Genomic DNA, 17,539 nt, shown 5'->3' on the forward strand with positions numbered 1-17,539 from the left:
AATGGTGGAGTAAAAGATAAGACGAATAAAAAGAGTACTCCACTAAACCCGTACGTCCCACCATATGTGAGACGAACGGGCGGTAATAAAGCCTCGACATCTAAAACACCGGTTGATAAAAAAGTTGAGCATAGGTGTTGTTTTAGATGTAATCAATTAGGGCACCTAGTTGCAGATTGCCCTCTGAAGCAGCGATTCAGAGGTGTAAGGCCTACTAAAACTGAGAATAAGTCTAATAGTAATTATCATACTGTTAAAAATGAAAACCATTTAAAATTCAAAAATGTGACTAATTCAGGTTTTCATAGAAACAAATCTCAGTTTTACACTGCTAATAACCAAACCACAAGCTATAATTCTTTCAATTCACAAAGGTTTGGTAGGCCTCACAATCAATCTTCAAGGAGGTATCCTAATAGGACTTACAGGAATTATCGAGATACTAACTTTGGAAAGCCAAAGTTTGGGATATATAGATCCAAGACCAATTGGTCTTGGGTCCCTAAATTCTAATCTTTTGCTTTATTGTGCAGGAACAGTTGAACAGGGCTGCCAACAATCTTTGGGTTGTAGATAGCGGCTGTTCCCGGCACATGACGGGTAACAAATACTTGTTACACGATTTGAAACCTGTTCAAGGAGGGAGAGTGAGCTTTGCCGGTGAAAGTGGTGGCAAGATTACAGGAATGGGAATGGTGTCGAACGGAAAGATGACATTGGAGAAAGTTAACTTTGTAGAAGAATTGAAGCACAATCTGCTGAGTGTGTCGCAGATCTGTGATAAGGAGTACACCGTTCATTTTACAAAGAATGAGGCGATTGTGTTGCAACCTGGTTTTCAGATACCAGAGGAGTGGATTGTGATGAAGGCTCCACGTGAAAGGAATACATATATTATGGATATGAGGTCGACTGAAATGGCCACGGAAGAATCATGCCTTATGACAAAAGCGAGCGAATCGGAGTCCGAATTGTGGCATAGGAGAATGGGACACATTCATCTTCGGAAGATGAACCACATTGTCAGGAATAAACTTGTGCTGGGCGTTCCCTTGAAGAATTTCAATTTTGAAGATAAATGTATAGCGTGCAAGAAGGGAAAACAGCACAAGAAATCCCATCTCACCAAGAAAGTCAATTCAATTGCCAGTACTCTGGAGTTGCTTCACATGGATCTCTTCGGTCCCGTGAATGCAAAAAGTCTAGGAGGAACTTCTTATTGCTTGGTGATCACTGATGACTACTCACGATATTCGTGGGTATATTTCCTGAAATCAAAAGACGAAACGGCTCAGATGGTGAAGAATTTGATTACCAAAGTTGAGAACGTTATGGATAAAAGGGTTAAGTTCATCAGGAGTGACAATGGAACGGAGTTCAAGAATTTTGAGATGGAGATCTTCTGCCTTCAGAGAGGGATTGAACACCAATACAGCGCTCCGTATACACCGCAACAGAATGGAGTGGCTGAAAGGAAGAACAGAACATTAATTGAAGGAGCCAGAACAATGCTGGCTGATTCAAAGCTTCCTGTGGTGTTTTAGGCTGAAGCTGTTGCTACAGCCTGTTATGTTCTGAATAGAGTCTTAACTGTTAAAAGACTTGGTAAAACGTGTTATGAGCTTATGCATGGGAGAAAGCCCAACTTGAGTGGTCTTGAACCATTCGGGTCCCCTTGTTCGATTTTGAAGACAAATTCTAAATTTGGTGAAGTAGCCGATGAAGGAATCTTAGTCGGTTATGTTGTTGGGACTCCCAACAGATGTGTCTTTAATACATCGACCAGCAAGGTTGAGGTGGTGTGTAACACCGATATCACAAGTTACCAACCGCCAAAACCAAGCAACGGACCTGCTGAGTTTTTCGACTATGTTAAACTTTTTAAGTCTTTTAACATACCGTATTTGGATATTGCTGAAGAAGAAGAGAGAGTTGCTACGAAGATGATCCTTGATGAGGAAGAAAACCTATTGCAAAGACAGCTGATCGATAAATGTCAACCTTCCTCATCAAATGCTGTCGATACCCCTGCTGCCTCGACTGAAGAAGAATTTTTCAATCCATTTCACTCTCAGCATGAAACAACCATTGACGAGCTCTCTTCTAACTTGGAAGACAATTTGCATGTCGGTTCTGTTCCGACCACGAGAATTCATAAAGATCACCCTTTGGAGAATGTGATTGGTGATGTGTCCTCCGGTGTACAAACAAGACGTAGTTTGAATGAGCACACCTGTGTTTACACAAGCATCAAGGAGACAGGGATATTCAACGAATGCTTGTACACCTGCTTTATCAGCCAGATTGAACCGAAGAATTATCAAATGGCTCTCAAGGACAGCTCGTGGGTCGAAGCTATGTAAGAAGAGTTGGCTCAATTCAAGAAAATGGAAGTTTGGACTTTGGTTGAAAAACCGAAGCATGTGCATGCGATAGGCACAAAATGGGTGTTTAAGTGCAAGAGAGATGAGAAAGGGATTATCATAAGAAACAAGGCGAGGCTAGTCGTTAAAGGTTTTAATCAACCAGAGGGGATTGATTATAATGAAGTGTTCGCTCCTGTTGCAAGGTTGGAAGCCATTAGATTGTTTTTGGCGTTCGCTGCTTATAAGAAGATGGAGGTATTTCAGTTGGATGTGAAGAGTGCGTTTCTGAATGGGAAAGTTGATGAGGTAGTGTATGTTGAGCAACCTCCGGGTTTTCCTGACCCAGACTTTCTTGATCACGTGTACAAGTTAAGCAAGGCATTGTATGGACTACATCAGGCACCTCGTGCCTGGTATTCAACTTTATCAGATTACTTGCTTGAAAATGGGTTTGAAAGAGGGAAGATAGATAGCACGTTGTTCTTCAAGAGAGATGGAAGCGACTTCCTGCTGGTGCAAGTCTACGTGGATGACATTATCTTTGCTGCATCAAGAGTCTCCATGTGTCAAGATTTTGAGGCCGTCATGAAAAAGAGGTTTGAAATGAGTGCTATGGGTGAACTAACTTTCTTTTTAGGATTGCAGGTTGATCAGAAGAAGGATGGGATGTTCATTCATCAGACCAAGTATGTCCATGATGTGCTCAAACGCTTCAAGATGGAGGACAGCACTCCATTCGACACTCCAATCTGCGTCAATCACAAATTGGGTGCTGAGTCAGACGGTGATGCAGATGTGGACCCAACTCAATATCGGGCTATTATAGGTTCTTTAATGTACTTAACTGCTTCTAGGCCTGATATAATGTTTGCTGTTTGTCTTTGTGCACGCTTTCAGGCAAACCCAAAAGAATCTCATCTGAAGGGTGTGAAGAGGATACTGAGGTATCCAAGGGCAAACCGAAGTTGGGGTTGTGGTACCCGAGAGGAGGAGACTTGGAGCTAGTCGCTTACACAGATTCTGATTATGGAGGGTGCAATCAGAGTCGGAAGTCAACAACTGGAGGATGTCAGTTTCTTGGTGGCAGATTGGTGTCGTGGCAATGCAAGAAGCAGACTTCAGTCGCAATTTCAACCTGTGAAGCAGAATACATGGCAGCATCCAACTGCTGCTCCCAGGTTCTTTGGATTCAACAACAGTTGCGCGACTATGGTCTGAATTTCTTACTTACACCTATTTGCATTGATAACACAGCTGCTATCTCAGTAACTAACAATCCCGTGAAGCACAGTAAAACTAAACATATTGACATACGTCATCATTTTATACAGGATTGTGCTGAGAAGAAACTGATTGTGCTTGAAAAGGTGGATACGCTTGATAATTTCGCTGATCTTTATACTAAAGCGTTTGACAAAACAAGATTTCAAAACCTTATCGAGCTGAATGGGATGATCAATCCCGAGTAACCATGCTTTTCATATTATATTTAAAAAAAAAAAAAAAAAAAACGTCACTATCGCTTAAAAATATGTCGGTTGCCTCAGTTTGAAGGGCTTGTCTTCGGATATGTTTTGGTCCTCATTCTCTACTTGTAGAATTTGAGGATAGCCATTAACCAAAGGACTGAAAGTGACCGGGGCGGTTTATGATGAGTTTTCATTCTTTCGCTTAAAATTAGTCGATCATATTAATTAGTTAGAAGGACACATACTAGTATGTGGTCGGTCCAGCTGATCCATTGGATCTTCGGGATAGCCGTTTACCTGAAGACTTTGTTTTGGTCGGGGCGATTAATGTTAAAATTTTTAAAGGGAAATGAAATTATTTTTCAAGTCTGCTACTTCGTAAGAAGTTCGTTTGCTATGTTTAACAGAAAATTGATCCAACCTTGGAAAATGATAGATATACTGATTCTGTGTGCTTAACTAGTGAAGTTATTAGGCTTAAAAGGCTTTAGGACAGTTATTGTATGTCATGGTAGCTTTTTATGGTGCGTAAAAGTAGATGTGATACAAACTAAATCTACTTGATTTTACGTGGAAACTCCTTACGAGTTTTGCATGTCTTCATATATATCTTTCCGAATGATAGGCAGAAAAGCGATTACCCAGTCATACACGAGCCCGTAAGTGTTCTGATTCCCGTGAAGATAGCGTTTCAAGAAACTGCAGTGATCCAGATTCGGGACTTGCAGTTGTTTACTACTCTGAAGTCTATATGAATGTTTGAAAAAAAAAAAAAAAAAACTTATGAGTTATTGAAACATTCTAGAGTTCAAAATATCAAGGAGTAAGAAAGAGAACGGGAAGCAGATGAAGAGTAATTACATACTTAATCAGACACTAAGGGTCGAAGTCAATTCGGGGTGACTTGGGGAAAGCCAAATATGATTTGAGAATAGATAGGAGGCATCATAATCTCTGAGTTGTTGCCCACTTAATTTTTGAGATTAATTGAAATTAACTCGTATCACAGAAACGATGAAAACCATCTTAAGTTATTTAACTGCCTACAACCTGTTTCCTTCTGTCATAATACAGCTAAACACGGATCTATGTGACAGTCACGTAATTAGTATGATTTCTGTTCGGATCTTTTTCTAAAACGTAGTAGTCCCTATCGAGACTGAAATTTGATCCCTTATACTTTATTTTTTAAAAGTTTCTTGTACTTAGGTAGTTTTATAATTTTGTATCTGGTTACTTGGACTTGATCGTGTCATTTAATTCTTAAAGAGAAGTTTTAAAAGTTAATTGAAAAATGTTCAAATTATAAGGGTTGATTTTGTAAATATCGGCGAAGTTGTTAAACAGGCGAACTTGTGAATAACTTCGCCTAGGTGAAGTTAACCGTAACTTCGCCTGTATAACATCGTCCCTATATAAGGTTTTTCAAAGGTCAAACTGTTCATATTTTCAAATTCAGCGAACTTATCAGTAAAACCCTAAGCGAACTTCTAGATAACTTCGCGAAGTTATCTGTCGATTCATCTTTACTGTCTTTCTTCGATTTCAAACAGATTTATAGGTTTGTTGGGTCATCATATCGTATAATCAATGTTCATTGATGTTAATCTGAGGTCGTTTCGACTTGTTTCGTGACCTCGGTCGATCGACCTTTGTTACCGGATTGTCAAAACTGGTTTTACGTGGTCATGAACAAAACGATCGTCCAGATACTCTTAATATCATGTGTTTTAGGCTCCTCAATCGTCAAAATTGACCGAAACATCAGATTTTCATACTTAGATTCTGCTTACTGTCGCCGTTTCAGATTCAGGCGAACTTAAGGTTTAGGCGAAGTTATCCGTAACTTCGCCTGAGTCTAAACTTCGCCTGAGGCGATGTTGTGGTGAGGCGAAGTTATCATTAACTTCGCCCGGACCTTTTAATTTTTTAATTAATTATTAGACGAACTTAAAGATGAAGCGAAGTTGTTCCCAACTTCGCCCCAACTTTAACTTCGCCTCTACAGATTTTATCACAACTTCGCACATGGTAACAAGCGAACTTGTGGTACGCCTTAACGTTTATCTAACTTGGTTCGTTTGTTGCAGATATGGCTGCAGTAGCAGGTGCTGGAGGTGCTGGAGGTGACGATGGAGATAATCAGAGGCAATTCTTCCCAGGTCACAACATGTTCATCACCTTAGACCCGGAAGCGAGCGGTGTTGAGGATTACCGCGAGATAATCACATTCCTCATTCGCTCGAGGATATTCTACGCTATCACTACGACTCTGCCGATATCCTTACCAAATATCGAGGATTTCTGGCAGACTGTGGAATACGATTGCCGCGTTGAGCCCCCGGTTATGCGAGCAACCGTCAACAATCAAGAGGTTCAGTTCTCATCTGAACAAATACGGTTGGCTTTACGGTTCGGTGAGGAGACTAGGGATGACCCTACAGAGTTTGTGGCTCCGTTCCGTGATGGAGCGTTTCTCCGAATGGGCTATTCTGGTCCATTAGGTGATACTCAGAGGAGGAAGGGTTTCCTACTCGATCAGTGGCGCTTCCTCATGCACGTAATAATTGTCTGCATGTCAGGGAGGAAGGCGGGCACTGACGGGATGGGTGCGACCATGCAGTCCGCAATGACTGCTCTGACTTATAACAAACGTTATAGCTTCAGTCAGATGGTCTTTTATGAGATCGATAGACAGAGGAGAGCGATGGCTCGTGAGAGGTTCATCATGTATCCAAGATTCATTCAGATGATCTTGAATCATGTTGCTCCCACGTTGCCTCAACGACGCCCAATACGATACGTGGAGAATGTGAGCAAACGCATCTTCGCTCAATGCCGCACATCCAGTGCGAGGAGCAAGCCTGAACTGCGTCCAAGGCATACTCCACTCTTTGGGTACTTAATAAACCCGGGGTATGTGCCAGCTCGTGGGGATGAGTTCAGAGACCCTCAACCACGACAGGTAGGAGCACCTCGAGATGTACCTGCTGTGCCTGTTGTGTCGGCTGAGGAGGATGTAGACCTTGATGCTGCATTTGGCGGCCAAGGATTCTTCGACATGGACCGGTTTGATCCGCAAGAAGAGGTGCAGGTCTCTGCTGCACAGGTTCGGGAAGTGAATGTTACTAGAGCAGCTACGACGGTGGCTGACTCAGATCTTGATGATGTTATGGATGAGGCGAGAAGGATGTTGGTGACACGAGAAAGGACGTTAGGGAAGAGAAAGAGGACAGTTGATGATACTGAGTCAGAAGAAGAAGAAGAGGATATTCACAAGTTGATTAGACGTTCAAGACGGGAAAGGACAGGTGCAGGTATGGGAGCTGGAGAGACTTCAAGAGTTGTACGTTTCGCTCCATCCGCACTGTCAGGTATGTCGATTGTTCCTACATCTGTACAGGTCACTGGTTTAAGCGCCGCGGAAGTTCCCGTAGTGGCTACATCAGCTGTCGGCATCCCATCAATCACTATTATCCAGCTGACGACTCCGGAGATTGTGTCTTTACCACCTCCAACGCTTACTCCTTCAGAGGTGGTGGCACAATTTGTAGAGTCGACAGTCGTTGCAACTGCAGGGTTGTCGGTCACGATACCACCTGCGGTTACGTCCACAACTGCTTCTGATGTCCCGGTTACATTCGAGATCCCTGCTGAGTATACTCAAGACACATCTAACATGAGGTTTGATTTCGATGCAACCCTCTCAGACTCGGAGAGAATAGCTGCACTTGAACGGGTCGTGGCAGAGCAATCGAGGATAAACTTTATCCAGACCCAGGCTATTCAGCGCCTTGTAGCAGAGAATCAACTACAGTCGTCCCTCCTGGTTGAACATGGGAGAATTATAGATGCTATGAAGGAGTTCTTGGCATCTCAGGGGGAGACAGGCTGTAGAGGCGACGAGTTAAGGACAAAGAAGAGAAATGATAGAGACGATGATCCCAATGCATCGAAAGGTGCAGGTGGTGAGTTGCCAAGAACTACTCAAGCTCTTGGAACTTCCACAGCTCAGGGGGAGTCTGCAGGTGCAGTTGGTGGTGATGAGGTGGTGATGGTTGATGATGAAGATGATGTGATTGATGCTTTGAAAGAATTAGATGATGATATGCTAGATGATGATGTGATGTTTGATGATGATGTGCTGCCTATTGAGGAGATTGAGAAGATTGGCGCACAGATTGTGATTGAAGAAGATGTTGAAGAAGGTGAAATAGTAGAAGAAAATGTTGAACACGAGATCCCAGATATTGAGAAAGCCGATATGGGTAATGAGATGGAAAATGATGAGACTGAATGGGAAGAGCAGCCTAGGTGGAAGGAAGGCTATGCTCAGTGGTTCATCAAAACGAAGAAACCAGCGGTCCCTACAATGTTTAAGAAGAGTTACAATATTAAAGGCTATGCTGAAGCGAAGAAAGGGATTATTTGTTGGATCTATGATGAGCAGTTGAAGCTCTTTGTGATTAAACGGTATGACGGCGTTCAGTATTTTAAAAGAATGTTAAGGTCGTTGAATACACTGCCGGAATGTGAAGTGAAAGACTTAGCCAGATTGGGGTTAATCAATCAAAATGACGATAATATGGCTAGAGTCATTGAGAAAATTGTATGGAGAGAGAGTATAAAAGAGAAGAAGTTTGAGCTGTTGAAACCGCAGAAGGGAAAACTTGTTGAAGACAAGGATAGAGGTTTGAGAGCTGATGGAAAACCTTGGATGGTCATGAAGTATAAACCGATCCGGTGCCTTAAAGAAGTACCGATGAAGCTAATGCCCAAGGATGTGCTTAAAGACCTAAAGTGGTGGTATGTGGATTGTGAGACAGCAGAGGCGGTAATGGAAGACGAGGATGAACAGGAGCTCCTAAGAGTTTACGATCCGATGCATTTGGTAAACTTATCGCAGGCTGATCTGAAGGTGCTTAATGAGAAGAAAATCTTTTATATTCCTGCTTGGAAGGACGAAGCGAGGAAGTATCAAAGAGTTGTGTCAGTTTGTGTTAGAGAAGGAGTGCATGCGTGAAGATACAAGATTGAAGATTACAAGACAAGTGCTTAAAGATCAAGATATGAAGCTACTGCCGAGGGGGAGTCTGTTGGTGCATAATGTCAGTAGTTCATAGTCTAGTGTCTGTAATCGAGTCTGTAATGTTTAATTATGTTTTGTATGTTTAAGCGAAGTTACTGACAAGTTCGCTTAACAGGCGAACTTGTTAGTCAAGCGAAGTTATGGACAACTTCGCCTGAACATGCCAGGCGAAGTTGTCGTGTATAAATAGTCCTAGGTTACGGGTTGATTGTAATCGTCGTTTAAGTTCGTGTCAGTAGTTCGAGTTCATTGTAACGTGAGGACGAGAGTCTGTAACAGTGATATTACATCACGTGTTTGAGTTATAATATATAACGTGTGTTCGTTTCGTGTGTTCGTGTGATTCGAGTTCTATACTCGTAACGATCTACGCAGGGATTCCGCACCTGAGTAGACCGAGATATCTCGTGCGATCCGTCCAGGGAACCTACATAAATAAATATATAACGAAACCTGGTTCAAGTCGGGTAACCACGACGTGCCAGGCTGATCGTTAGCAACGTAACCCGGGTCCTCCTATGGAAATAAATGGTTAAACCAAGACATTCTGGGTGTATATAGTACAAATGTTGTATTGTTTTTCGTTGAACAATGAAACATAGTGTCCAACAACAACATTTATAATAAAGAAAGGAAAGGAGGGAAAGGAGGGGAGCCGACCTCCAATAATTCAGCAACATCAAGACGCTACGTATAGACCTATACGTGGCGGCTAAGGTACGAGTTGACAACCTAGCCCAGCTTTTGAAGGGCAGGTTGTAATCCAACTAAGACGCCACGTATAGGCCTATACGCGGCGTCTTAGTCATAAAACGACAGCACGGAAAGGTCTATACGTGGCCGATAGGGGAGCTTTTCTAGAAAAACCCACCCACTTGTCTTGTTATGTTTTTTTTTCCTTTTTTTTTCTTTTCTTTTTTCTTTGTTTTTGTTATTTATAATAATTATTATTAATATTATTTTAATTATGAATAATATATTATTATTCACAATTCGGCAAAGCGTGTTCAGTAGCAGGCCTTATATGGGAAAATTGACATTGCAAAACGACCCTTCAATTTATTGGCTGTTATCGTTATGGACATCTTGAATCAGTTACGGTGATTACCTTGGGAAAAACTGACAGTGCCAAACGAACCCTTTCTTGGATGCTCTCGGTATCGGCACCTCAAATCCGCCTCTTCGATATCTTCAAACTCCAACGTTCTTGACCTTCGGCCACCACCGGCAACCGTAGTTGTGTTCACTCAAACACATATCAGTCGTCACTAAGCTTAAGCTTAGGCTTGTTATTAGTTTTATTTTTAGTTATGGGTATTCTAAGTTTGTCATGTTGAGTATATTAAAGAATTATCGGCTTTTATATATACGTATACATATATAGTAGATGTGCGTTATAAGAATTCATTGCGTCGAGATAACCAGCACCAGATCGAGACACTAGTTTGATGAGTTTCAATCTCTCGGATCCGCGGTATACGTTACGACAGCGAGAACGTGAGCCCATATTTTGGACAGATAAGTGGAAATTCGGTCATTGCTCCAGCTCAACGAGCACCAAACTGAGATATTAGCCGGGACCTACCTGAACCGGTTGACACGTATGCTGACGTGGATTTAGGCTCCGTGCTGGCGCTGATATTAACACGTTTGCATAATACACAATGAAAGCACAAACTCAAACAACAATCCATACAATAGCAATTCTCTTCAACGACCAGTCAAATAAGAAGAAGAGAAGAATAACGAAGACAATTGCTATTGTATGGATTGTTGTTTGAGTTTGTGCTTTCATTGTGTATTATGCAAACGTGTCAACGAATGCTGTAAACATACGTGTTAATATCCGGGTCAGCACCGAACCTAAACCCACGTCTGCATACGTGTCAACCGGTTCAGCTAAGTGCGAACTAATATCCTAATCTGGTGCTCGTTATGTTGGAGCAATGACCGAATTTCCACCTATCTGTCCAAAGTACGGGCTCCCGTTCTCACTGCCGTTAGCGGATACCGTGGATCCGAGAGATTCAAACTCATCAAACTAGCGTCTCGATCTGGTGCTGGTTATCTCGACGCAATGAATTCGTATACCGCACATCTACTATATATATATACACTTATATATAAAAGCCGATAATTCTTTAATATACGCAACATGAACAACTTAGAATACCCCCAACTAAAAATAAAACTAATAACAAGCCTAAGCTTAAGTTTAGTGACGACTGATATGTGTTTGAGTGAACACAATTACGGTTGTCAGTGGTGACCGGCGGTCAAGACCGTTGGAGTTCGAAGAAATCGAAGAGCCAGATTTGAGATGTCGATAACGAAAGCAACCAAGAAATTGAAAGTTCGTTTGGAAATGCCAGTTTTCCCAAGTAAGCCACTGTAACTGATTGAAAATGCCCATAACGAAAGCAGCCAATAATTTAAAAGTTCGTTTCGCACTGTCAATTTTCCCAAATAAGTCCTGCTACTAAACACCCTTTATCGAATTTCCAATAATAATATGTTATTTGATAATTAAATATTATTAATATTAATAATAATCATAAATAACATTAATAATAACAAAAGAAAAGAAAAGAAATAAAAATAAGGAAAAAAAATCATAATAAGACAATACTGGTGGGCTTTTCTAGAAAAACTCACTAACATAAATATAACATAATACAATATAATATAATATAATATAATATAATAATAGAAAAACTCACTAACATAAATATAACATAATATAATATTAATAATATAATAATATTATTATATTATATTGTATTATATTATATTATACAATACGTTATACAAACGTACCTCCGAAAGTCTTGCGTCGCCGCCTAACCCCGACATCTGACTCTATGGCGTACATCAGGTACCTAATAATAATATATTTTAGTACTAATAATAATAGAAAACTAAATGCTTTAATACTAATAATTATATGTTTAGAATAAAAAATAATAATAATATAATAATTAATATATTAATAGTATTTTACTATAATTATTTTAATAATATTTTAATAATAATAAAAATATAATAATTTATATTTAAATAGAATTTAAATATTATTATTTTAATAATAATAATACTATTTTAATAAATACAATAATAGTATTCTAACAATAATATTTTCATAACAACAATATCTTAATAATAATTTTAATATTTTAATAGTAATAATATAATAAAAATTTTAGCGCTAACGGTAACAATACGGGAAATCTATTTTAAGTTTAGGAGGCCCGGCGAACTAGGGTTACCGTTAAACGGTCGGTGCCTAGACAAATTTCTAAAGTAAACCATTCACCAAATCTCTGTCCTAACATCTACAACTATGTACAAACATGTAAAAAATAAAGATAAAACGAAACCTGGTTTAACTCCGACTGACCGTTAGCGCCGTCCGGCATCTCCTCGTCCGACTCTGGAAACATATATGGTTTAACTCCGACTGACAGTTACCCGTCCGGTATCTCCTCATCCGACTTGTTGGATATCCTGATTCCGCCGGGATATTCAATAGGCATTTGGGTTACAGAGTCGTTGTGTTATTGTCAACCTTTTTCTAAGGTTTCACCCGACTCACGGTCCTGACAAGTGGTATCAAAGCTTTGTAAGCTCGCTGAAGGCCACGGGACAGAAGGTTCGTGAAAAATCTGGAAGTTTTACTCTGTTTTTTCTGCTGCAAAACCTAGATCTGCTGAAATGGAAGACCATGAAGTCTCTACGAACAAGATTCCTAGATTGCTTGGACAAGAAAATTTCATCAAATGGAAAGTACTCTTCAAGCCGCTGTAAACTACAACGACCCAGAGCTTTGGACTTCTATCACTGACGGAAACTATGTTCCTTCAACAGCTCCGAACAACAATGCCACCGTTGAGCTAAAAATGAAGAAACGGGACGATAAGGCTCTGTCTATGCTGAAGTTAGGTCTGTCTTGGGAGATACTGACAACCGTCAACCATCACAAAAATGCTAAAGAAATGTATGATGCAGTTGTTGATATGTTTGAAAGAAATAATGAACTGAGAGATATCAAGAAAGATAGACTGAAGCAACAGCTTGATAGGTTCAAGTTTAAAGATGGAGAAAGACTAAAATCAGTCCTGCAAAGGTTCATGGTGATTGTTAATGACATAAGAACAACTGATCTGCAGATCTCTGATTTCGAGCTAAACAAGAAGCTTTTATCATCTTTGTCTGGTGAGTGGTACACAGCCAGCAAATTCAACAAGGAAAAGGTGAGTTTCCCCAAATTTAAGTTGGATGATGTAATTGCATTTCTCAAGGCTGCAGAACATGAGATGATCGAAAACAACGTGATTAGAGAAGATAAACCCAGTTTTCAAGTGAACAATGCTCTAGTAGCTCCTATGGGAAATCTCTCAATCAAGAATCAGCAGCCTATTGTTGAAGAGCCATCTGAGACAAATTCAACTTGTGGTGGTCAGCCAAGATTTAATGTTCAGCTAATAGAAGATGATGTGGCCTCAACAGCAAGTGGTCAGTCAACATTTGTGCAGAACAACACAAATCAAGGAACAGACTACCAAGCTTTGTTCTCCATGTTTACTGAGTCATATAATGCCTTTGTAGCCAAGAATCTGATAAACACAAGCATTGTGCAGGAAGATCTCGAACAAATAGATGCTGATGACTTGGAGGATATGGACATAAAGTGACAGGCAGCCATGTTGGCTGTAAGAAGCAAGAAATTGTCAACAGAACTGGAAGATCAAGCTTCAATGGACCGAATGAGAGACTAGGTTTTGACAAATCTAAAGCAATCTGCTACAACTGTCAATAACCAAGACACTTTGCAAGAGAGTTCAACATGCCCAAGCAAGCTGGTAACCAAGTGAATCAGAATCAATTTTATCAAAATCAGAATCAGAACTTCCAGCATCAAAGAAATCAGATCACCAACCAAAACCCCTATCATAATCAAAACAGACCTCAGCAACAAACCTTTCAACCCCAAAGAAACAACCAACTGCAGATTCACGCTAATCAGAACAATGTGAATCATGTTAGGGATCAAGGAAACGTTGCAGTGACAAGGGTGCCTCAGGATGGGGAGTTTTATTGGAGTAACCACGCAGTTGAGATTGAGAAGGCGAATGTTGCCTTTATGGCCAAAGTGCAGGACAAGCCAGAATCTTCTAATGCGCAGGTACATTCTGATATTTCAATTTCTGATCTTCTTACTACAATTAATGAACTAAATCAGGAAGTTGGAAAATGGAAAACTGAGTGTGAAAGAAAGGAAGCATTCTTGAATGTGTATGAAGCAAGTGAGGCAACCTATGAGAATCAAATCAAGGGGCTTGAGGAAGATTGTATGCAAGCATACAGAACGCAATCAAAAATGACAATTGAAATTGAGGGTTTGAAAAAATTGTATGCTGAAAAGAAGTTGAAAAATGCAGATTTGTTGATTCAAATGGAATTCTTGAAGAACCTTGTGTCTACAGGAAATATAGTGGGATTTATGGATAAAGTGACAGAGGAAGAGAAGTACAAAAAGGTGCCACCACCTTTCTGTGACATCTATCTACTGAAAGTAGACAAGGAAAACAGGAATGAATATCTGAAACAATTCAAGAATGTGTTTGATGACAAAGCTGATTTTGTAAAACAGTATGATGATGTGATTGTGGATGAGAATGGAGAATTTGCAGTGAAACAAAATGAGGAACTAGAGATGAAGAAGAATGCAAAGAAGGAAAGTGAGAAAAAGAAATGGCGTGAATACTCCAGTGAGGAAAGTAACCGCAGTTGTGGCAACACAAAATCATCTAAGGTCAAGAAGAAAAAGGGATCAAGCAAGAAGAAAAATGAAAAGATTCCTCTTCTGCCAAATATGACTCCAAAGTTGAAGAAGCACTATGAAAAGATTAGAAAAGAACAGGTGGTTTTTGACATTTGTGCAAGACCATAGCCAGAAATCAAAAGAAGAAATGAAGAGGCAATGAAATCTTCTTATGATCAGTCCCATCCTCTAATCTATCCAGTGTTCTCAAATCATGAATTATTTGACATTGGAGATGTGGAGTATGTTCCAATGAGAAGATTTGTTGCAGAAGGAGGAAGCTGTTCAAGAACCCCATCCAAGTTAAAGCCAATAATGTTTGTTAAAGAAAAATATCATTTGGAGCCTGATCTAAACAAACCAATCAAAATGGACTTCAGCAACTCTCTATGTCCAAAAACATCCTTAGGCTTTGATTTCCCCAAACCAAGTGACAGAATTAAAGAAAAGCAATTGCTTGAAGACATGTTGAGCTATGCCAAGGTCTGGTGAAAGAAGTGTGATGCCTATGGTCATCATACTGACTCTTGCTGGTTTGAAGAAGAAGAGTTTGTGGTTCTTGATATGGTTTGTGGATTTAACATGAAAGGATACAAGGAGATGTATCAAAGATACCTGAATGAAGAAAAGAAAAGTTCAAGTGATGAAGAGAATAGATCAGTCTTGGAAAAGAGACTGAAACAAGGGTTGAAGATCAAGGATGATGAAAAGGTATCAAGCAAACCTGCAAAGAATAATAGGTCAACTGATAAAGGAAAAGCAAATATGAGACCTGGTGTTCTGAATGGGGATGAAAAATTCTTGATGAAGCAGGGTTATGAACCAAGAGGATTTCAATAGAAGACTAAGCAGGAGTTAAGTGAAAAGAAAGACTATGCGATTGAGCAAACTGAAAACATAACCATGTCACAAGTTGTGAAAGTTGGGTCAAAATCAGACTCAGAAGAAGAATGTGAAGTTGTCTATGAAGACCCACTTCCACTTCCACTTCCAACTCCTGATGAATCTTCACCTGAAACTTAATTACAAACTGATGCAGTTTGTAACTCAGAATCTAACTGATTCCTTTTGTGTGTATGTGCAGGAACAGTCCTTGAACAGTAATGACTTATGGTATATGGACAGTGGATGTTCCAGGCACATGACCTGTGACAAGTGTGCTCTTATCAATTATGAAAGAAAGTATGAAGGTCCTGTTGCTTTTGGGAGTGATGAAAATGGAGGGAAGATTGTTGGAAGAGGAACACTCACCAATGGCAAGGTATCCTTTGAGAATGTGCTACATGTTGAAGGACTACAATACAATCTACTCAGCATTTCTCAAGTTTGTAACAAAGGGTACAAGGTGGCCTTCAATGATGAACACTGCCTAATTCTGAAGCCTGACTTTATGATTCCAACTGAGATGATCATGATGATGGCTCCAAGAAATGGCAATCTCTATGAACTGAGAATGAATACTGCTACGTCTAGAGGTGGTTCATGCTTTGTTTCCAAAGCCACTAAAAATGAGACCAAACTATGGCATAGGAAGATGTGTCATGTCAACTTGAAGAACATGAACAAGCTAGTGAAAGGTGAACATGTTGTTGGCCTTCCCACAAGAGAATTCAAGTTTGAAGAAAAATGAACATCTTGCCTTAAAGGGAAACAACATAAATCCTCACATAAGAGCAAAATGATAAACACCATTGATGAGGTCTTAGAAATATTACACATGGATCTATTTGGTCCAGTAAGTGTTCCAAGTATTGGAAAGACGAGATACTGCCTAGTGATCACAGATGATTACTCAAGATTTACTTGGGTATACTTTATGGGCAGCATGGATGAGACCCCGTAATTGATCAGAACCTATGTGTTGAAAATGGAAAATCAACTTGAAAGAAAAGTGAAAGTCATTAGAAGTGACAATGGGACAGAATTCAAGAATGGAATAATGGAAGAATTCTGCACTTCTAAGGGGATATTTCAACAATAAAGTGCACCTAGAACTCCTGAGCAAAATGGTGTTGCAGAAAAAAGAAACGGAACATTAATTGAAGTTGCAAGGACCATGATTGCTGATACAAATCTGCCAGTCACTTTCTGGACAGAAGCAATCAACATTGCATGTTATGTGCAGAACAAGGTTATACTAAACAAGACTCAAAATAAGATTCCATATGAGGTTATCTTTAAAAGAAAGCCTTATGTGAAGTTCTTAAAGCCTTTTAGATGCAGATGCTCACTATTGAATACAAAGGACTATCTGAACAAATTCCAGTCAAAATCTATGGAATGTTTCTTTGTGGGATACTCATCTCATTCAAAGGCTTATAGAGTCTATGTGAAGGAGCACATGGTGGTCATTGTGTCATCAGACATAATTTTCAATGAAAACCATTTTAACAATGTTGAAGGTCCCAAATGGCTTTTTGACTTGGAGAAGATGACCAAGTCTTTCAAAATTTATAATGAAGATATGGATGATAGCATGTACAGAACCAGATTTGAAGACAAAGGAAAACAAAAACAAGTTGATCTGGACAAGCTGTGGTCATCTGTTGCTCCTAGTCCAAATGGATTTAACTTTGAGAGAAGCAACCATGAAGCTGCTGAAGTTGAGATGAATGGACAAGATGCTGCAGTTGAAGTCTCTAATGAAGGTCCAAGTGATGTGGAGAGTGAACTAATTCAAAGTCAACAACCTGCTCAGCCTAAAGGGACAAATCAATTTGAATAGATGTTTCAGTCTTTGTTTGACTCTCTACAAATTGGATCAAATGAGGGATCATCATCTGAAATTAATCAA

The sequence above is a fragment of the Bidens hawaiensis genome, unplaced genomic scaffold, assembly GCF_021521415.1.
Source record: "Bidens hawaiensis isolate Kalapana, Puna unplaced genomic scaffold, B.hawaiensis_p1.1 tig00005873_1, whole genome shotgun sequence".
Taxonomy (NCBI): domain Eukaryota; kingdom Viridiplantae; phylum Streptophyta; class Magnoliopsida; order Asterales; family Asteraceae; genus Bidens; species Bidens hawaiensis.